We start from the raw sequence: 23928 nt of genomic DNA, 5'->3' as shown, positions 1-23928 counted from the left end.
CATGTAAAAGAAAAAGCCACAAGATAGTCATCTTTCTGATTAACGAATTTATCTTCTGTAATTGCATAGTCAAAGAAAAAGGTGAAAAAGTCACTACCTATGCCTACTTCTGGCTTATCTGAAGTAGTTGTTTACATTTTGAATTGATGTTTTCTTGGTGATAAGGCCTCAAGGTCCAGATCATGTGCAACTGCAAGATACATTAGTCCGTTGTGAATTTATCTAAGGAGAGGTAATATTTACTTCAATTCTTCAGTTTCATCACATAAAATAGTTCAGGGCTATATAGTAATGGGAAAGTTTTCATTTAATACAATTTAAACAGGTATAGTTGTTAATCTCTGTTTAAAACAAAAAGAAAACACTACACATGCAACACTCAAATTTATCAACTGAAAGTAGCAATGTGGAATATTACGTGCTTAATTATGTGTACTCTGTGTTGTGTGAGTTTGCTTAAATTGAAATGAGTTTCTTCAGAATGGCAGTTATTGGACATTTCAACTTTAATTATATTGTTGTTTTAAAAAATTGTAATGATTTCTATCTTTTATATAGGATTCATTTATAATATGTCATCCAAACACTGTCTTAAATGCTTTATGTGTATTGATTCATTAAATCTTCATAAAACATTTAATAATCCTCATAAGAACCTTATAAGGGTATTATCATTCCTATTTTACAGATAAGAAAACTGAAGTATGAGAATAGATGTGTCAAATTAAAAGTCAGAGTAAATTGGCACAAATGAGTTTAGTCTAGGCAGTCTGACCCAGAATCCATGCCTCTAATAGCTGCAGAACTGTTTCCCCAAAAGAGACACACCTATATTACCAATATCGCACATGTCAGTCTTTTACCGATGTCTTTAATTTCACTTTCTCAAGGTTTATAATCCCCAAAGAATGTATTCAATTTTATCTTTTCAGATCAAGGTATAAATTAGAAAGGAACACTTATTCCTAACTAATAACTTAAATAATTGTACAAAGCTGATATTAAACATGCAAACATGAATTGCCAGTATTTCCAATCAGCCTCAGCTCCTTCTGGTCTGCTATAATGCACAAATTTAGATCCAAGCCCAGATTCTGTGTAAGAAAAAGCAGGAGATTTGAGATGATGTCCATTTCTAACTACCTCATGGGCTCTAAACATGATTAGCAGAGTTTGACTCTTTTTGCATTTGTCTTTTCTCTTAGGAATAACTTTAACATACATCTTTGAAAACTGAGAAAGTTGCAAGTTGCCAAAACTTAAATGGTTGGCTTCATTAGATATAATTTATTTTCTTTCTAAATTCAGTTTATTTTGTTTCGGTTCTATTTACCAAAAAAAAAAAAAAAAATTCTGCCAGCAGATTGTAATGGAAGCTTAAGTATTTCATTAAGCTTATTAGTGTTTTGTTAATTTCATTATGTACCTGTTTTTATTTTCTTTGTTTTTTTACAAAGCTATTTATTTATGCATACAGAACTGTGGTACATGCCAGAGGTGCAAGTGCAGTGAGAGGATTCACCAGTGACTTAGTGGGGAGCAGAACAGGCAGATCCAGTGAAGCACTCTGGTGAGGGGAGCAGCGAGCAGGACAGGAGAGGTCTGCCACGTGGGTTACCTACCTGGTTGGGGATCAAGCTCATGCTGAGGTGGCGGGTACTGGATTCATCGTGCTGTGCTTTAACTTGTTGCTCCACCAGGGAGGGCCCTTATTTTTTTTGTTGTAAGCCATCTGTTTCAAAAGTTAAAAAAAAAAAAAAAGCAATGAAACTATAAAATATCTGGGTATTTCAGGAAAACTAGATGATTTTTATGTGTATATAACATACATATATAAGCTTTGAGTTAACATTTTTTTCCTTTCCCTATTGGAGAAACCATCAAATTTCAGTAGCGGGTATTCTAATAAATTAGATACTTTGGGCTTGTTCAGCTCCATTGGGGAAAACATCCAAATTCTGGAGAAAGTAAATAAATAAATAATTAGCCATTATTTAGGATCATTCTCCAGATAGCTATCTAATCTTTTATTGGCTGTATATTGGCACATTCTTCTAACTGGTAGGTTCCTAGCTAACAGCATACTGTCCAGTTAGTTTTTTAATTCCATTTTCTTCCCATATTTTTGTGCATGCCCATACACATCTATGATAACAGGCCAGCTATATAAATTCACAAGGTACCAGAGGGGTCCCAGGACAACTCCTGATATGAAACCAAACTGAGGAAGAAAGTAATAACTAAGACCATAAGTCAGAGCTTGCTCTCTTATTTCTCTGAACCTGAATCTGCTATGATGTGAGGCCCAATATAGTGTCTATCATTGGGGTCTCCAACACTCTATTAAAAAACCCCAACTCTTCTGTTGTTTAATTATATAGTTACACTGCAGTCTTAATTTTCCTAACTAATTTTTATTCATCAGGTAAATTGTGATTTAGAATAAGCTTAAATTTTATCTGATACATTAATACTCTACTCAATAGAACCCCACAGATCATTTGTATAATTTGATTTTTGGATCATAATTAAAAGGATCTAGTCATTGGCCACCTCAGTTTATCTTTCCATTAAGCTTATTCAGTGAGATTAATTTATTTGGTACCAAAACTTATTAGCCATTATTTAGGATCTTAATTATCAACAGGTCCAAACATGCATAAATTGATGGCCAGTCACCATTGTCTAATTAATGTATTTTATTTAATTCTGCTTAAATATACGTAAGAGTTCTAGAGTTCGTTTTCATTTGCTCCTTTTGTTTTCTCTATATTCCACATGTGTGTAAAATCACCCAGCATTTGTCTTTCACCTTCTGATTTGTTTCGCTTGGAATAATCCATCCATGTTGTCACAAATGGCAAGATTTTGTCTTTTTTATGCTTGAACAGTTTTACATTGTGCATATATACACATCTTTTTTTTTTTATTAATAGACTGCAACTTCTTAATCTACTCATCTCCTTGGACACTAAAGATGTTTCTATAACATGGCTATGATAGTACTATAAGGAAGGTAGGCCTGTGTGATTTTGTTAGATACTGAGGAGTGGAACTGCCACATCATATGGCATATGTGTGTGTGTTGTGTGTGTGTGTTTAAAGCTATATTCATGTATACAAGAACTGGGGTGTAGTCAAGAGGTATGGGGGCGGGGTGAGAGGTTTCACGAGAGACAGTGGGGAGCAGAACCTGCAAGTGTACTGAAAACCACTGCTGAGGAGAGCAGTGGACAAGAAAGGAGATGTCTACTGTGCCATGTGGGTCAGTCCCCTGGCTGGTGATGGAACTAGTCTTGCAGTGGCTTGCAATAGCTTGATAGCTTTGTGTCTTTAACACCTGCACCACCATGGAGGCCCCGGGTAGATCTATTTTTATATTTTCAACAAACATTCATACTGTTTTCCGCAGGGACTACACCAGTGTACATTCCCTCCAACATTATATGAGGGTTCCTTTTTCTACACATCCTTGCCAACAACTCTTGTTTTGGCCGTTATGCTATGGACATTCTCCCTGGTAGATGGTAGTATATCATTGTGGCTCTTATTTGCATTTCCCTAATAATTGATGATGAATATTTTTTCGTATGCACGGGTTGGCCATTGGTATGCCTTATTTAGAGAAATGTCTATTTAATTCTTATGCTTATTTTGATTGGGTAATTTGTTTTCATGTTGAATTGTATGAGTTCTTTATAAAATAGTTCCTGCCCCATTTTGTCTCTTATCCTTGTAAGAGTCATTATGCGTGCATCAGATATTGTGATGGTGTTCCATAGCCATTATGCTCTTTTTTAATTTTTTAAAAGATTTATTTATGTATGGATACAAGAACTGGGGTTACAGGCCAGTGGTGCGGTGGGGGGGGAGTACATAATGCTAAACATATGCCTGATACCCAGTAGTTCTAATCTTAGGCATATTCCTAATACAAATACTCTCCTCTGGAGAGGATTCACCAGAGACAGAGTGGGAAACAGAACAGACAGATGTACTGAAATACACTGCCAAGGGGAGCAGTGGGTGAGACAGCAAAGGTCTGCCAAGATATGAGGGTCACCTCCCTGGCTGGGTATAGAACTCATGCTTTTGTGACTGCAGATAGCTTCATAGTGCTGCTCTTTAACCCCTTGCTCCAACAGGGAGCGTCCTGTTTGCTTTTCTTTTTTTCTGCTTCTCAGACTCAATATTTTCAAACTCACTGAATTTTTTTCCCCTTTATCTCTGCAAATATGGTCTTGAACTCCTCTAGTGAATTTTTCAATTCAGTTATTGTATTTGAGAGTTTCAGTTATTGTAATTTGAGAGTTTCCATTTCCATATAGTTCATTTTTATAATTAAGATCTGGTTTTAGGGACCCTTCCTGGTGATGCAATGGGTTAAAGGCATCATTGCAAAGCTAGCCACAGTGGCTTCAGTAGGAGTTCTATCCCTGCTGAGGGTGGGTGGCCCACAGGTTGCCAGAGACGCCGCTGTCTCGCCCACTGCTCCGCTCAGCAGTGTACTTCGTGATCTGTTCTGCTCCCCCCTCTGTCTCTGGTGAGTCCTCTCACCGCCCCTGTACCTCTGGCCTGTACCCTAGTTCTGTTTGTATAAATAGATAAAATAATTCTTTAAAAAATATGATTTTATTCATGTATTATTTTCCTTTTGTACTTTGTCTTTTTTTTTCCCCTAAAGATTTATTTGTTTATGCATACAGAACTGGGGTACAGGATCTCCTACATGGCCAGAGATCAAACTTGTGCTGTGGTGGCTTTGGAGAGCTTCATAATGTGGTGCTTTAACCCATTGCGCCACCAGGGAGAGCCAACTTTGTCTATTTTTATTTAGTTCTTTGAGCATATTTAACACACCTTTTAAAGCTTTTGTCCAGTTAATCTAATGTCTGTTTTTACTAGAAATAATCTGTGAAGATCCATTTTGTTCTTTTGGATGGGAAATATCTTCCTATTTTATTATATGCCTTGTGATATTTTTTCTTGAAAATTGGCCAGCTCTGCAATTTATGCCAACTGACTCTACATCACTAGTGGAAGTGGAAATTATCATTTCCTTTATCAGGGTATAATAATGCTAAACCTATGCCTATCACCCAGAAGTTCTATCTTAGGCATATCCCTAGTACAAATTCATCCTTATGTGTACAAATAGATATTTATTACAATTTTCAAAGCAGCATTACTTGTAATTGATAAATCCCAGAAAGTAATTCAATATACACAAAATATAGAACAGATCAATGGACTGTGTATAGCCATAGAGTGCAATGTTCTACAGAAATCAAGAATAAAGAATTTTTAATTATACTAAACAATATGGATATACCTCATAACCACATGAAAGCAGGACACTAAAGAATAGATATTATGTGATTTCACATACTTTGAGTTTAGCAACAAGCCAAAACTGGCTTATAATTTAGAGTCATTGCTTTATTATGTTTGAGGGAGAAGTCGGTTTTCAGAGTTGTGACAGAGCAGAATTTTCAGTTCCTAGTATAATGTTTTTCACTCCTATTTCTGAAAAAGAATCAATCTATGTATGTTCACTTCTCTTTATGTTTATCATATTTAAGTAAATACTAATAACTCAAAAGAACAATGTGAAATGACCTATATTAAAATCCCAGTCTTCCACTTCGTAGTTCTATAACCGATCAAATTTCTTATTTCCACAAAAATACACAGTAGTCTACCTATGTGATGATGTGGATGGAGATGTTGATGATAGGAAGAAAAAATCTTTTCATGTCAGTTTCATTCTCTCAATCCTCCCTAGGTAAATAGCAGCTTATATTGTTACCAGGTAACAAATGATAAACATTAGGTACAGGGTTTGGAAAACTAGATTGTTCATCCTGATCCAGAATTAGAACATAGCCACCTGTATAAATAGGTTGAATCAATAATATAAGTGTATTTAAGAGTTTAGAAAACTGATTAAGTATACATTAATAAGAGAATATTGCTTCTAGTTGTCCTTCTCATGTCTAACTTTCGTATTTATACTCTGACTGTATCCAACAAATAACATTATTTAGATCAAAGTCCTAGAGTGCCCTATCTTTAAATCTCCTTTCAAACTTTGAGGAGATAAACTGAAAAGTTATATTGTTCTTCTTATACCAGTTACTTTCTACAGTTACATAGAGCAGTTCTTATTTACTTCACTATTGTATATCCTTGAAGGCAAGGGACCTTTTAAATTCTCTATTTTCAGTACCTAAATGAGTGGTTAAGACATACTAAATATTAATGTTCAGTTAATCATTCAAATTTAACTTTATAAAAAAGAATAAAATTTAGTCCTACTTCTTGGTAACCCATAGTTATAGATATATTTATATATTGTGTATCCTTTAATGAAGACCTTTTGCAATGATGTTAAAATAAAATTGAAAAAGAGTTGATGCTTACTGGGAAGCCATGCATAGGTTCTTTTGATCAGGCAGATTTTATGTTTTGTTTTTTGGGTTTTTTTTTTTGGGGGGGGGTGGGTGGGTGGGCAACTCCAAATTGTACTGTTAACAACTTATTTCATCTTTAAGTATAGCACACCTCAGCTAATTACTATCTTTTCAGCTCATGTATTGGATTATCATGGAAACCAATAGGAAAATAAAATTTGTTTTACATAAATCAGTTTTATAGCCATACTTTTGCATGCACATCTGTTTCATAAAGAGAAAGAACCTTACTTAAAACAGTAACTTGCTTTGTGCAATGTGAATGATGTTGTTTCTCGTGTGTTTAATGAACTTTCCCATTATCTAACTGCCAGTTGGATGTAGACATTAGCAATTTCAGATCATGACTGCAAATCTGGTCTCATTCCTATGCTGTGATACCCTTGGCTGAACATCATGTTACAGTGCAATCCATTGCATTCCTTGCCAGTAAAGATAACCACAGAACCATTCCAATCTTTGCAATTGCTAAATTTTCTCTGTGTTAAAAGTTTTGGTAGGCTGGCTAAAAGCCATCTGTCATGTGTTCTGCTGGCTACCATCAAGTGTTCCATCTGTCAGTATTTAACACTGCCCGGGTATGAACTCATAAGCTAAATAGTTCTCTCAAGTCTGTAACTATATTATAGAGACAAAAAGCTGAAATGATCCACATTTATTTAAATACAAAATGTAAATAGAGGAAATAGAAATAGAAGAACCCAATACATGCAAATGAATGAGCTTAATAATAGAAATTATTTGCCTGCTTTATCTGGGATTTAGTGGCACTTCGGTAATTGCTTTAGGTAAGAGAGAAAATGCCTTTTTCTGGCCTTGGAATAAAACCACTGGAAAAATTAAATGAATTGATGCAGCAAAATAAAGCTACTGTCAGTTACCATAGTTTAACATGACTATTCAGTTAAGGTGATTGGGGTTTTTCTTATCACTAAGTGTGTGTGTTCGTAAGTACACCTAGGTCAGTTCTTTATAAGGAAAGAAAGGCAACCATAGGTATAAAAACTGAGTGAAAGTAGCAGCTATGGCTTTTAGAGACTTAGCCATTATGATTGAGAGCAATGTCGTACAATTAGTTGAAAACTTTTATTGGTCATAAAATCCACTTAGGTCATACCAAGCATATTTTAAGAGTAGGCTAGAACAGAATAAATACATGAGGACACATGTTGATAGAGGAAGTGTTGATTTATAAAAGCTGGTTTTATTATTATACATAAACATGTGCCCTGTCAGGCCTTCATCTATATGTATTAGGTCCCAATATTTAAACAAACAAACAAACAAAAAAGTATATGCTATGTTCAAAGGAAATAGAGAACTTTTGATTTAAAGACCAAGTAAAAGCCTTATTCATCTTTTACAATCTTGTCATTTTTTTCCTTATTTGAGAAGGTTAAAACAAACAAACACACAAACATATGCCCTGTCAGGCATACATACATACATACATACACACACACATGTGTATAAGTATATATATATGTATATATAAGTATATATATGTGTATATATACACATATATACTTATACACACATACACACACACACAAGGTTCCAATATTTAAACAAACAAAAACAAGGTATGTGTTACATTCAAAGAAAGTAGAGAACCTTAGATTTAAAAACCAAGTAAAAGCCTCATTCATCTTTTACAATCTTGTCAATATTTCCATATTTGAGAAGGTTAAAAAAAAAGCTACTAGTATTAACATGTTAAAAATGAATTTTAAATGATCTTTGTGAAACTAAGTTATCTTTAACTTAATAATGAGACTTGCATGCCAATATATATTGGTAGGTTTCAAATAATTTTTCTAAGATACTATTTTGAAAACAAAACAAACAAACAAACAAAGACTAAATTTGATATCTCTAGCAGCACTTCATAAACCCTGGGAATTTTCCAGTCGTAGGAGCCTTCTTGAGGCATCAACAGAGCCACTCTCCTTCCCTAACACATACACATATATGCCCCCTGCCAAATAATTTAGTGTCTGTGGTTACCTGTAATTTGCTGGTTCAGTCTTATAGTGCACGTAAGGTTTTGGGTTCTCAGGATCCCATGACATTCCTTTGAGACTGTTTGAACGTGATGCAGGCAACTGATAGCATACTTCAAGTATTTTGGTCTTCATTTATTTCCATGAGAAAATTGTGTAAGCTATTTTATGATTCATTCATTTTCAGACTCCCTGACCTAAAACCAGCCAGGTTTTTGTTTTTTTGTTGTTGTTGTTGTTTGTTTGTTTGTTTGTTTGTTTTTGTAGAGTATGTACTAATGTCCATCAGTCTACAAGCTATCTTTTCTAACCCTCCATTCAAAGATTAGAATATACACTCAGACTTCCAGATTTAAACTACTTCTAATCCAACAAATATTTTTTCCTCAATTGAGAAAAACACTTTGATTTTATTTACATGATGTCAGATTAGAACTGTGAGTAAAATCTTTTTTTTCTTCAGATGTGCTCTTATATAAAAATTATCTGAGCTATTTGTACCTGTACTGTTATGCTTATGTATCACCTGATCTATGTGGCTTTGACAAAATAAAATTGCATTTTGAATGGCAAAACTACTCATTTGATAGTCTTGTTTATCCAGAGAATCAGAGGGAGTATGGCACTGTCAACATGCACCAAATAAATAGCAGTATATGGAAAATAACAATTTATTTCATGATGCCTCAGTGATCAATGAAAACCACCACTTGATTGATCCAGCTGTGGTGATAAGATTTAATCAGAAAAATGTCTGAAATAAATGGATTGGCTGTGCTGTAGCATTAGTGCCACTACCTTAAGTTTCTAATAGTCACAGATATTTATTGTTTGTTTTGCTTTATGATTATTTTAGCCAGTTTTACTGTTAGGATGGGCATGTATTTTATAAACAAGCAAATACAATCTTGTAGAAATTTCTGAATGTATCTGTAATGACAATCAGCTTTTTCTCTAATTGCATTAATTATAGCATTACATACCTTTGCAGTTTATACAGGACTGTGTTCAATCAGTTTCATGTTGTATTTCAACAAAGCATTTTTGCCAGCCTCATAAATCTTTGAAACACTAAGTCATGGAGATAATGGCAACTAAAGATTGATCTGCAGAGTTGGAATTCAGTGGGAAATCATGTCTTGTTATTGATTACTAGGAGTCATTAATTTATGGAAGCTGGTTGGAGATTTTGGCAAGTTTAGAACTTACTTCAAAATCATTCTTACTCTAGTCACTGATTTTCTCAGAGAGAGAATTGATAGAATGGTGAGGGAGAACTTTACCAGAGTGGGAAAGGGGAGAGGGTCAAAGGGAATATAAATTAAATTTTTAAAATTGCAAAATGATTCTATGTTGCATTCTATTAATCAGATTAGGGTGAAGTGTATGCAATTGGTTTTATCAAGGTCAAACACAGTCTTGGTTTCTGAAAGTAATCTTTACAGCCCTCCCTGGTGGCCAAGGGGTTAGAGCGCAGCACTACAGAGCTGTGGTCACTTCAGCATGGGTTATAGGGGTTAGGTCCCTGGCCAGGGAGGTGACCCAAATGGCGCAGCAGACCTCTTGTCTCGCCTGCCGTTCCTCTCAGCAGTGTACTTCATCAATATGCCTGTTCTGTTCCCCTCTCTGTCTCTCACTGCTCCTACACCTCTGGCCTGTACCCCAGTTCTGTATGCATAAATAAATAAATAAATCTTTAAACAAAGAAAATAATCTCTATTCTCTTAGAAATGTAACTGACAGAAAATACCTATTTAGTCTAAAAGTATATGCCTCAATATAAGATTTCAAGTACCACATGAAAATATTGTCCAGACAGAATTCTTCTCTTGCTTTCAAGATGGTAATATTTTAAAGGTATAGTCCTGTTTTCAGGTATTAATTTAAAAGCAAGAAAAAAAGAATCTAGAGTTACTTTGTAAAAGGAAGGAATGCTTCAGTTTTTGGAATCTCTTAATTGTTATCTCTTAATTGTAATCTCTTAATTGCTACACTATTTGATTTTGGTCATGTATGCCATTTATCTCATGATTTTAGTTTTTATACTATTTACCTCTTTTCATTTAGAGCTTAGAAATACCTGTGACTAAAATTATCTATGTATTTTTCCTTCTCATTTTCAAGTTCTGCAAATGCATTTGGAATAGTATAGCTTATAATGACAGGTAACAAGTGAGCTTTTACCCACTAGTGGAAAATTTGAACACCAGCAGTGCAGCATGGCTGATAAACAAAGAAACCTACTATTACTGTTGCTAGATTTTTATTTCTATGGTAACCATGATGTCACTGTACCTGCAATGCTTAACTCTCCATCTCTAATAACCTGAGCTGATATGGTAGAGCAGAAATGTGAAATAAAAATTTTAATTAATACAATGAAATTGCTACTTGCAATGATATAGATACTGTTTAGCATTTTAAAAGGCTGAATCTTTGCTGGGACTACAATTAAAATGTAGCATATAGTATATGGAGCTATCCATATACTACATATATATATGTGTGTGTGTTTGTGTGTGTGTGTGTGTGTATATATATATATATACGTATATATATATGTATATATATATACGTATATATATACATATATATATGTATATATATATATATATGTATTTAGCTGGGGAGAAGAGCAACTAGATTAAACATCATGCTTTGGGGACTAAAGTTTAATTCCTGTTAGGAAAACTAGAGAATAAATGATATAGAAATCTATGTATAATATAACAGTAATTTTGCCAAGAGCCATATTAGTGGTTTTATGATATTACAGGTGATAGGATTCTTTGCTATTTATATTCCTTTTCCAAACCTACTTGCATTCTTGTCCCAGGAAGTTTTTGTTTTTGTTTTTAATCTTTGACAACAAATAAATATCCATTTACATGGCATGCTGCAATCTCATTAATCCTTTAAGAGGGGAGTGAATTTGTTAACTACCTGAGCTCAGAAAGAAGAACAAATACATTGTGCCCATATTTTTAGGGAGAAAAAAAGTGATTAGAGGTGCCAAGTCCCTTAATGAAGGGAGCTGTAAAATCTCTAGGAATGAGGCTTCAACTCCACTCTCTCCAAAGTGATCTTTATTAGGAACTTTATATAAATAGCCAGTCAAGGTGATGGAGAGAAATCAGAAGTCAGCTGTGCCTGGCTTTCTCACTGTTTCATGTGCTGCCTTGCCCTGATGACCAAGAGAGTGTGGTCCTCAAGTCCAGAAAAACAGTAATGTCACGCCATGCTGTTTTACCTCATTGCACCTGTGCTTGCACTAAAGCCACAAGGGAGTGGCATACTCAGAAAGCCAAGGGGTGCCCTTCCTGCCTTAGGTTACTTGATTCACTTAAGGTGGAGTGTACGGGTGGTTGCTGGGTGGGTCGAATTTTGTGTCTGTTATCTAGGCTGTTTTTATGAAGTCACTTTGCTATAGTGCTGCTTGGGTTTCCAAACTAATGAAACTCATTTTTGGGGTGTAATGTTTTAAATACTTCACTAAGGATGTCTTTCCCAGTGGAGAGATATTACTTGCTAGCTTGATAATATGCCTGCCAGGACTTTTACTTTTCTATTATTATCTAACTGCGGCTATCAACTAGATAGTCACTAGATTGATAAAAATGTGTCTGATTGACATACATGCTGAAATCCAGCTGGCTGTGAGCTCTGTAAATCTCTGCTCTATAAACACTCCTATCCTTGACACTGCATTTAGGGGAAAAAAAAGACAAAAATAAGAATAACTCTTTGTACTGTACTGACAACATTAGAACAATTCTGCTTTCATTAGAGGAAATGTGGACTTCCATTTCTGTATTTGATGTAGTATCATTTAAAATTATCTCTTGCTATCATTTGCATATTTAGGTATCCTAATGGTAGGGTCATAAACTATTTTAAATGTAAAGAGATTGCTAATAGTACAATGAAAACTACACTCGATTAACAACTGATTATAGCCTACCTTCACTTGTTTTGTATAAATTTGCTCTTTCAAACACCAGGTGCCTGAGATAATATGCTAGGATAAGTACAAAGAAAATGATAAGTATGTAATCCATGTTAATACTGAGAAAGGAGCTAAAGAATTTCTGGCATTATTTATATAATATTGTTACAGGGAAGTGGGTGGGACACCCCAGAACCACCAAATCTGCCTTCTCTAAATAAGCTCTGCCATCTGTTGAATCAAGACAGAAAATTTAAACCTTTAATGGAAAGTGATATTAATACAATTAGTGTACAACACAGAAAAGAAAAAGATGATAATTTCCAGGGCAAGCATCCAAAGTTACCAATCCCCTTGTAGGTAGAAGTCCACGCAAATGGGATTGGCCCGAAGCAAGGCCTGAAAGTCTGCCAGAAGCCTGAAGCAATATGTCCAGTGGGGACCCATAGAAAAGGGTCAAAAACAGTTAGATGATTCTAGGAGGAAAAGAGCAAAATCAAAATCTAGATAAAAGCTGCCATTGTGAACCTCCCCCATGGGTCACTCATCCACATCAGTTTCACCTAGTCCAGGACCAAAAAGGAGAGCTGCTTCTTCACCTGTCTCTCTGCTCCGTGTGCCTCCTCCAGATCTCCTTATTACTATCTCCACCCTGCTTCCTTTCTTTCCCAGTTTCCTCTCCAACTTCTTCTTCTTCCTGCTCAGTTCTATCTTCCCTTGGTTGGGGCAGGGAGTCTACAACTTCCCCTTTTTCTGAGGACCACTTTTTTTTACAATTATTTATATATATATATATATATATATACATACATATAAATAAATTTTTACATCATAATTCATTTTGTACATTTTTTCATCTCAATTGTAACCCCCTTGAACTTCCCACCACCACTTCACCCGTGTGCGATCACCATAGACCCGTGTGTTCTTCCTACCCCAGTGTTGATCCCATTCTTCTATCCACCCCTGTGGACTGTCTGTGGTTTATAGTTGTTTGTTGATTTTCATTTTTACTTTGTTACAAAATTCTACCTAGAAATAGAAAACAAAAGCATCTTTCTCTTTTGTGTTCCTTCTAATGATACTGACACTAGACCAAGTATATTAGATGACACAAAGCCGTATAGGGTAGATTTCAAGAGAAAGTTCTTTAAGGACACACTGCTGGGTTCCAATCCCACCTTCATCACATAGCAAAGGCAGTTTTATCTAGGACCATAGTCTCTACCGCTTTGTGCCTCGTTTCCCTCAGTTATTGTCCCTCACAGGAGGGGCTTTGTTACAATGGGGTTAAATGAAATTGTTCATGTAAAGTCCCTAGGAATGTGGCTTTTATACAGTTTATGTAGAACAAATGCTAGCTACTTTAACTATTATTATTTTTTTTTTCTGGTCCCTGCCCTCTTTGTCTTTTCCACTGCTCAAGTTTTCTCAGTTTATTTTATTCACTACTCTAAACTTAAATATCAGTCGTTTCCATATATGGCCATTATATAGTTCACAATGGCCCTTCCCATCTGTAATCTGCTCTAAGCAACTCTGTCCATACCTGACAGGTACCACCACCACCAGTTTGTGTTATTATTTCCAGTGTTTGTTTCTTATAACATAACCTCAAAATCGTGCTGTATCACTGCTACCACATTCAACAAGGGATTCACTAAGGCTTACTCATGCTTAGAGGTGATTAATTTGCATATATTGGTAAGAGGAATGTCAAAGAATATGGAGGTGGCTATTGATGTTGCTACCACCACCACTATTCGTTGGCATTTTAAAAATATTGGGTACATGTCTTACACAATAATGCATTGCATTATTTAATCCCCACCAGATATCTGAGGTAAACATTGTACCCACCTTAATGATGATGAAAATGATGTTCAGATATTAAATAACTTGTCTGAAATGCCCCATGGGAGGCTCGAACTAAATTCAATATCATTCTTAACCTTTGCAGATGAAAAGATGTTAACCAACTTTATCTCAGTAAACCTAATTTGGGAAACAAAAGATATAAGTACAAGGAAGTTAATTATACCAATATTTGCATGGAGACATAGATGGAGATTAAGAATAGTCATCATAAACAGGGTAAATATTAAAAAGCAAAATTAATATATTAAAATAAGTGAAATATTTAAACTACCATCTAGATCTATCTTTAGTTTTATTTTGTGTCTATGGCAAAGTTCAAGTGAAGCAAATTAAAACTAATTTGTACATGAATTAAACATCAAGTAACCTAGTAAAGCCATTTAAAACTATGGTGTGTTTTTTTTTTTTTTTAAAGATTTATTTATTTGTGCATACAGAACTGGGGTACAGGCCAGAAGCTCAGGTGTGGCAAGGGGCTTCACCAGAAACAGAGTGGGGAGCAGAACAGGCAGATCGACGAAGTACACTGCTGAGGGGAGCAGCGGGCGGATCAGGAGAGGTCTGCCACGCCATGTGGTCACCTCAGGGGCAGGCGGGAATCGAACTCATGCGGAAGTGGCTTTAGCTTCTTAGTGCTGCGCTTTAACCTGCTGCGCCACCAGGGAGGGCCTATGGTGCGTTTTTATAGAATGTTTATTGGAGCATGAACAAAGAACCCCAGAATGAAATCTTTGAGAAGTAAAACAATTCATACAGTTGAACTTTTAAGATGCTTTATATCTGTTACTTTTACCTGTTGCACAAATCTTTGTTTCCTAGAAGAGGAAAATAAATTTAGTTATTTGAACTGAAATTAAAAATCCATTGTCATTCTGTACAGTTTGTTGTCCTTTTTTGCGTGCTCAGCACAATGCACTTTCTAATATGTCAAGCGAAATTTAAAACAGGCAGTTATCCATGAGAATGACACATGCATTTACTCCTCGAGGCAGATATTTGATGAACATATGGATACTCGGTGAACACATAATTATCTTATAAACATTTGTTTTGTGAAGTTTTCAACAAACCTACTACTTTTAAAGATAGCAAGAGTAGTATATTCAGTTGTTCATCACTTTAAGTGTATTATTTCATGACAAGATTAAAGAGGTAAAAGTTGATGCTGTACCTATCCGCTAAGCCATAACTGTTTATTTCAAGATGACTTCTGTTTTGATAGATCTTTCAAGAAACGACATTCAATTTCCTCTGTATTCCTGTAACACCAGATATCTAAGCATGTAACTTTCAGAAGTCAGGGCCTGAAAATCCAGATTAAAGGTTTAGTATCATGGAGAATTTTAGAAGTTATTAAATTGCAAGCAGATCTTAAATTTTCTGAAGGTTTATGACTATAATAAATGAAAAGTGGAGCACATATGAGATATTTACTGATATGAACTCCCTACACAAAAACAACCAAGGTATGTATCACTAAATGTTTCATCCCACTAACTGACTATACTAGAAAATCTGTATTTTGATTAATTCAGAACTATGTGAAAACTTCATGACATTGAAATTTGGATTATCTGAATTCTGAATACTTGTATGCAATTATTAATCCCTCTGTCAAGGTATAGTTAGAATAGAATGTATGCTTTTATATACCAGAGTAGTAGATTTGGATGTGGGTTTGGAGAGGCTAGATATATGAATGTTCCATACTGTATGTTCACAGTCCAAATCTAATCTTCCCTTTGGGTGACTATACTTGCCCTCAAAGAGTTTCAATAAATTATTGTTTAATATTTGACTGAAAACTATATAGTTATCATCTTTCAGAGCCAACTATAATGGCAGGAGTTAGAATGGCTGTCTGAATAACAGTATGAAATAAAGGAATGCATCACTTAACGATGATTTGGTCAGTGTCAGCCAACATTGATGGAGGTGGTCCCAGTAAACTCCATTATTACAGCCACAGTTGTCAATGGGCTTTCCCATCTAGGCTTGTGTAATTATACTCTATAATGTTCACACAATGACAAAAACACCTAAAGACACATTTCTCAGACCACATCCCCATTGTTCAGCACCACATAACTGTATAAGTTTTCCCCAAGCTCTTTTGAAATTAGAATAAGTTGTTTAACCTATGATTTTTTTGTGTGTCTAACGTGCTACTTTTATACTTTTAGTTTGCCACTCTTTATTTTAATTGTTGTTATTTACTAATAGTTTCCCTTACTATTTTAAGAGAGAAAATATTGTGCCTTTATCATCTCTGTATTTTTCTTAGTACATTGAATGATACGTAACTTCTCAATAAATGAAAGGGTGTGTATGTGTGTGTGCAACTAAAGATAAGCACTAGTGAAAAACCTGATCAACATTACAATAGTCAGTATAGGGAAGCATAGAGGAAGTAAATACTATTTCCAATTTAGAAAAGGGAGTAATAAGAATACCAGAGAATACATTGAGAATAAGGAAAGTAACCCTTGAGCTAGAAGAGTAAGAGGCCATTAGATCTGGTTACCATTGTGCTTAGTTACTTTAGAAAGCATGTTCATAAATAAATCTTTTAAAAAATGGCATGTTCGCTGAAAAAGGTGGCAAATGGCATATTGTAAGAGGTTGAAGATTAAGGTAGACATTTAAAAAATGGAAATATACCCTTTCCTTTCAGATAACTTTGTAATGAGTATCAGATGTTGAGAACCATCCAGACCAGATTTGAATTCTAGGTTGGCTCCTTACAAATGTGCAAATGTGAGCACTTGGTACATCTTAGTGTTCCAGTTTTCTTACCACTAAAATAAGGGTCATGATCATGTTACAGATGCATCTCCCTGGTAGAGGAAGGAACATTACAGCCCAATGAGTAGGCACCATTTTCCCTGCCGCCACTTACATGCAATTGCATTGGATTAAAATTCCCAACATGCTATGAATCAGACATCCTGAATGGGAAAGAGTGGAGTGGATATATGAATTGATGGAGACACATGGAAGAGAGATACTTGGAGAAGAGGCATGTGGCTAAGAGACATTTGAGGCGACTGCTCATGGTCTTGGTCAGAGACAATGGCAGCCATTATCTTGACCATGAGGTTGATTATATGATACATTTTAAATTTGGGTGTCCCTCCAATCCCAGTTCCCTATGACCACCCCCCTCCCAAACTCTTTTCTTGAGGTTTTTCACCAAAAGGTACCTTGGATTTGTGACAGGCTTTCAGGCCTCAGCCACCCTGGTTTGATCCTAGCCTGTTTGGGCATTTACCTATGAAGGAATGTGTCATTTTCATGCCATTAAAGATCTTTTCATAGTAAGAATGTGATTTCTTCGGCTCCCCCTGGTGGCACAACAGGTTAAAGCACCGCTTTCCGAAGCCACTGCAACATGAGTTCCATCCTCCACCAGGGAGCTGCCTCACATGGCATGGCAGACCTCTCCTTACCCATCCACTGCTCCCCTCAGCAGTGTACTTCATTGATCTGCCTGTTCTGTGCCCCACTATGTGAATCTTCTCACCTACCACACCTCTGGCCTATACCCCCATTTCTGTAAGCATAAATAAATAAATCTTTTTTAAAAAAAAAAGAATCTGATTTCTTTGCCTTTGTGCACATGGGTAGATGAACCCCTTTTAGAATATTCAGAATAGGTTTCTCTCCTTAACAGCCTAGTGTTTCAGATCACCCCTCAGTTGCACGGTTACAACAGTAATTATCTTTTCTGAGTGTAAATGAGAAACTATATGGAGGCAACTACATCATTTGGTAAAAACATAAAGATGTGGACAGACAGTAGCAGGAGGGAATAGCAAGGCAGAACAAGGAATTCTTCATTTATGAACAATTTGGAGATTTCAAGCAAGTGAAATTTTTCCTTAAACTTTACATATGAAGAGTTTGTTTACTTTCCCCAAGGCCTTTGTACTACCGAGCAGTACCTCCCACCAATCTTTATAGTCCCACAATTCATAGATGGTCCTCTAAAATAGCATCCTTAGGTTCATGCTATAGGAATTACTAGATAACAATCATACTACTATCACTTTTTCAAGTAAGATATTTTCATTTCAAAAGGGATCTTACAGCAGCACAATGGTTTAAGTCATTCACCTACTGGGAATTTATATTCTTTCTATTCCCCAAACAAGGATTTGTCATGGCACAATATATCAAAATGGTAAATCTGATTGGTGGTGAAAGTGTTAGGTTTCAATCTATTCATTATTTTTTTTTAACAGTTTTGATAGGTCTGTCAGGAATTTGATGCAAGTCTGCAAGAGAGCTATTTGCTGTAAAATAGCTATCTCAGTGCTTCTTAAAATTCTACTCAGGTAATGCTCTGCACTGGCCTGGTTCTACAAATCAAAGGTCTACATTCTGCTTGGATAATATACTGCTTCTAATGTTTCAATATCTTTGTATCAATGTTATTGAGCTGATTTATATATGATAAGAATCATCTGTTTAAAATGCGTAGTTTGATAAAATTTTGGCAGATATTTATTCCTGTGAAACCACCACTATTATCACTATACAGAGCATTTATATTATCCCAAAAGTTTCCTCATGTTTCTACTGTTTACCCCTTCCTCTACAGCTAGCCCTAGGCAACCATTAACCAGTTTTTTGTCATTGTAGATTAATTTGCATCTCTTTGAGTTTCATATTAATGTTATAAACTAGAACGCATTAGTTTGTGCCTTCTTTCGATCAGCACAATTTGAGGTTTATGTCTGTCATATGATTCAGTTACTATTTTTGTGCATGAGTAAATACTATTCATTTGCTTACAATAGCTAAAATATGGAAACAACCCAAACACCCAAAAATAGATGACTGGATCAATATGATGTGGTATGAATACTCAATGGAAATACCATTCAGCAATCAAAAAAGATAAACTCATGTCATTTGCAGCAAGATGGATGGGGCTGGAAGGGATTATTAATGCTCAGTGAAATAAGTCAGAAAGAAAAAGAAAAATAGCAGACGGTTTTACTTATGGGAGGAATATAATGGAACAAAACTAGGGAACAGGAAAGAAAAGGACAAAACTAGCAGTTAAACTATATATGTGAGACATGCTGCAGGGAAGGGGAGGGAGATGGATCAAAACAGGAGGGAAGACCACAAGCAACTATGGTGATGGTTCACCCACTTGATGTGTGGACTTCATGGAGATTACACCTGAGAGGAGAAATCAAACAGTGCATGAAACAAATATATTTATTTGTAGTGTATACTACTTTTTATACATTGTTGGATTTAATGTGCTAATATTTTGTTGAGGAGTATTTCATCTATATTCATGAGAAATTAGTTTTAAGTTTTCTTGCTTGTGATGTCTTTATCAGCTTTACTCAGAATAATATTGACCTCATAAGAAGTGTCAAAGTCTTCGCTGTGCTTTTGTTTTTGAAAAAAGCTGCAAATGATTGATAATGCTGCTTTCCTTAAGTGTTTGATAAAAGTCATACTAACTGCATGGGTTCAGAGTTTTCTGTTTGGATGGTTATTAATAATTGATTTATCTTCTTCAATAGATACAACAAATTAGAACATCCATTTTTCCTTGTGTGAGATTTTTTAGATTGTATCTATTATAGACTCTGTTTATTCCCCTTCAGAATTTACGTATTGAAACTAGTTCTCGGTGTGTTGGTGTTTGGAGGTTATTAGCTCATGAGGATTGGGTCCCGATAAATTGGGATTGGTTTGCTTATAAAATATACCCCACAGAATTCCTCTACCGTGTGAGAACATATTGAGAAGATGGCCATACATCTTCCAACCGCAAAGTGGGGTTCTTGTCAGATACCAAATCAGCCGGCAGATTCTGTAGTAACTGTGAGAAATGAATTTTGTTGTTTATAAGCCACTCCGTTTATGACAGATTGTTATAGATTGAACTGAGAAGGTGGCTCTCAAGGAATTAGACTATTTCATTTAAATTGTCAAATTTGTGGACACAATATATATTTAATACTATAAATTTCCCACTAAGCACTGCTTTTGCTGCATCTCATATTTTGTTAAGTGGTATTTTCATTTTCCAGTTTAGATTTCTTTATTGACCAATGTTTATTTAGAAATGCATCATTTTATATCCAAATATTTTGGGATTTCACAGCTATCTTTCTGTTTTCAGTGTTTAATTTAATTCCAATGTGGTCTGAAAGCGTATTTCATAAGATGTCTGTTCTATTATATGTATTAGCATGTTCTTTGCACCCATTATGTTGTCTATTTTTGTGGAAATTCCATGAAAGTTTGAAAAAAAAAGTGTATTTTGCTATCGTTGGATGATACATTCTAAAATATCTTTTAGATACAGTGGATTGATTATGCTTTCAGTTTAAGTATTTCCATAATGATTTTATATCTACTGAATCTGTCAACTACTGGTGGAGGTTATGTGGAAGTTTCTAATTCTAATCGATTCTAATCATAGATTTGCTTGTTTTCCCTTTTACATTTATTATTTCTTACCTCACTTATTCTGATGCTTTGTAGTTAGATATATGCACAATCATGATTGTTAATGTCTTCTTGACAATGTCTTCTTCTTTTTATGGATTTATTTTCCTAGCCCTGAACTCACCTTTGTGTAAAATTAATATAGCTATTCCATCTTTCATTCAGTTATTGAAAGCATGGTGCATATTTTTTGTGCCTTTATTTTTAGCATATTTGGTTGGAGCGCAATATTACAAAAATGTTCAGAAAACAGCCGTGAACTATTTTGGTGAGGAAGTAGATGATACATAGTTTGCAAAGTTGGCAACTATTATCTTTTTTAAAGATTTCTTTATGCATACATAACTGGTGTGTAGGCCAGAGCTGCGGGGGTGGTAAGAAGATTCACCACAGATGCAGTGGGGAGCAGAACAGGCAGCCTGACAAAGTACACTGCTGAGGGGAGCAGCAGGCAAGGCAGGATAGGTCTGCTGCGCCACGTGGATCACCTACCTGGCTGGGGTTGAACTCATATGAAGCAATTGCAGCTGGCTTAGTAGTGCTGTGCCTTAAAACCATCCAACAGATTTATGAAAAAATGTTCAGCATTATTTATCCATGTGGCCCACATAAAAAAGATCAGAAAGACCAAGTGCTGACGAGAATGTGGAAAAAAGGAACCTTAGAACAGTTTGGTGGCAATGTAAACTGATTCCAGCCCCTATGGGAAGAAGTTTGGATATGCTTAAAAAGACCAAAGAATGCAGGCATTTTATGACGAGCAATTCCACCCCTAGAATTATATCCAAAGAGCACAAAAAAAAACCTAATTAAAAAGGAAACCTAAAGTCTTTATAATGACATTATTTACTATAGCTAGTATATGGAAACAACCTGAGAGCCTCAGAGCAATGAGTGGATCAATAAGATGTGGTCCATATAGACGGTGGAATACTACTCAGCAGTCAAAAAGAAAAACTCATGCCATTTGCAGCAGAATGGATCAAACTTGAAAGGTAATATTCTAAACTAAGTGAGCCGGAGGAGAAAGATAAATGCCAGATGGGTTCACTTGTGTGGAAGCTAGAGAAGCCAAACAAAGGGACAGACAAAGACAGATTATAAAACTGACACTGAGGGAAGACTGTAGATGAGACACTCAGTACTGGAGGGGAGCCAAGGAAATGGAGAGAGGAGAGAACAGTATGATGGAGTTTGGTGGGCATTTTGGTGGTGGGAAAACTGTTGACTGTACTGGATGGAGAAATCCTATAAATAAATAAGTGTGCATAGAAATTATATATATATATATAATCTTTAAAATCAATGAAATCCTCCAGTGGATACACATTGAATTTATTATTTTATAATATAAACTCCATAAGGAAAATTACCATGTTTTGTTGTTGTTCAGTGGTGTATTCTTAGTACTTTGAACTGTGCTTCACATATAACAAGAACTCAGTTAGTATATATTCAATCAATGAATGCATGACTTCATTATTCACTGTAGATCTTCTTAGATAAATAGTGGAAAGATTTAATTTATGTGATACATATTAACTAGTATTTATTATTACCAAGGATTTTGTAAAATGCTATAAATATAGTTAGATATACAATGAGATTTATGAGCTTATGGGAACTATAATAAGGGAAGCTTTTCAAAGAGCTTTTGGTAGTCTTTGTGCACAAACAGTGTTCCGTATAGGGATATGAGAAGGATAGTTGATTTGCGAGTCTACAGGAAATAGCTGGGTCAAATTTGAGAAACTGAGAAAAATGGACTAGTAAAAGAAAGGTAGATGATAAAACATCATTTTCCTTCCCTCAACCCCTCAAACACAGTTCTAACATGCACACACATACACACACATACTTTTCCATTTCCTTTAAATGCCAGGTTGCACATGATGAAGAGAGTAGTAAATTTATTAAAGTAGTTCAGTAAATTCCCTATAGGCTTCTAAAGTTCATGTACTAAGACACTGGAGTTACTATTGAAATGGTAACTGAATCGTGCTCTCAGAATATACAATTATAGGACCATGAAAAGACTCAAGAAAGGTGAGTGATAATCTGATGGACTAGCTGTGTGTTGTGGGTAAGTTTTTGGCTTGTGAATTTCAAAGGAAAGGAAAGACTTTGTTCATGATACTAAGATTGTTTTTTGTAATGAGTGTTTTTTATTTGCTTAAAAACAATGATATTAATGATAAGAAATGCAATCGATTGAAAATTAAGTTGTTTTATTTGTAGATAATGTAATTATATACCTAGAAACTCAGGAAAATAAACTATAAAATTGAGGGTAACAGATTTGCAGTAAAGTGTCCCATTAGTGAGTTATATATGTGGATGTTCCCAGTGGTGCAACAGGTTAGGACGCAGCACTGCAATCTAGCCACATGTGCTTTGGTGTAAGTTCGATCCCAGGCACTGGAGGTGATCCACGTGGCTTGACATACTTCTCCTGTCTCACCCAGTGCTCCCCTCAGCAGTGTACCTCATCAAGCTGCATGTTTTGCACCCCACTCTGTCTCTAGTAAATCCTCACCACCCACACACCTTTGGCCTATACCTCAGTTCTGTATGCATGAATAAATAAATCTTTAAAAAATATATATGTTATACATCCTATATATATGCATCCAATATATGTGTGAGTGTATACATATATATATATACACACATGTATATATACATATATACACACTTCTTTATTTCAATAAATAGTAATACTAGTAAAAATAATGTCACATTCACCAAAATCTAAAAAAAAATCCTATTCTTAAGAATAGTTCAAATTAAATAAGTAAATTAAAAATATGACAATGTATAATTGACATGCATTCAAAATTTTTTAGAAAAAGAAAAATGCCATGTTCTTCATTGGGAATATTCAATCTGATAAGCAAGTCATTTAAATTGAATGTGTAGAATTAACATAATCCCTAAAATTGTTCTAAAATTAATCTTGTAAAAGAAATATGGAAGAAAATGTAGAGGAATTTTGAAAATTAAGTTATAAAAGATTGTATGAATATTATCACATAATATAACCAATTCTTAAAACTATTAAAGTTATAGGATGAAAACCATGCAATCGACAGTCAAATAAATTACCCTTTTGTGAGTATAGCTCAGTGGTAGAGAATTCAACTGC

Source organism: Condylura cristata, unplaced genomic scaffold (assembly GCF_000260355.1).
Source record: "Condylura cristata isolate star-nosed mole 26May11 unplaced genomic scaffold, ConCri1.0 scaffold00019, whole genome shotgun sequence".
NCBI lineage: Eukaryota > Metazoa > Chordata > Mammalia > Eulipotyphla > Talpidae > Condylura > Condylura cristata.
Note: the sequence above shows the minus strand (reverse complement) of the source record.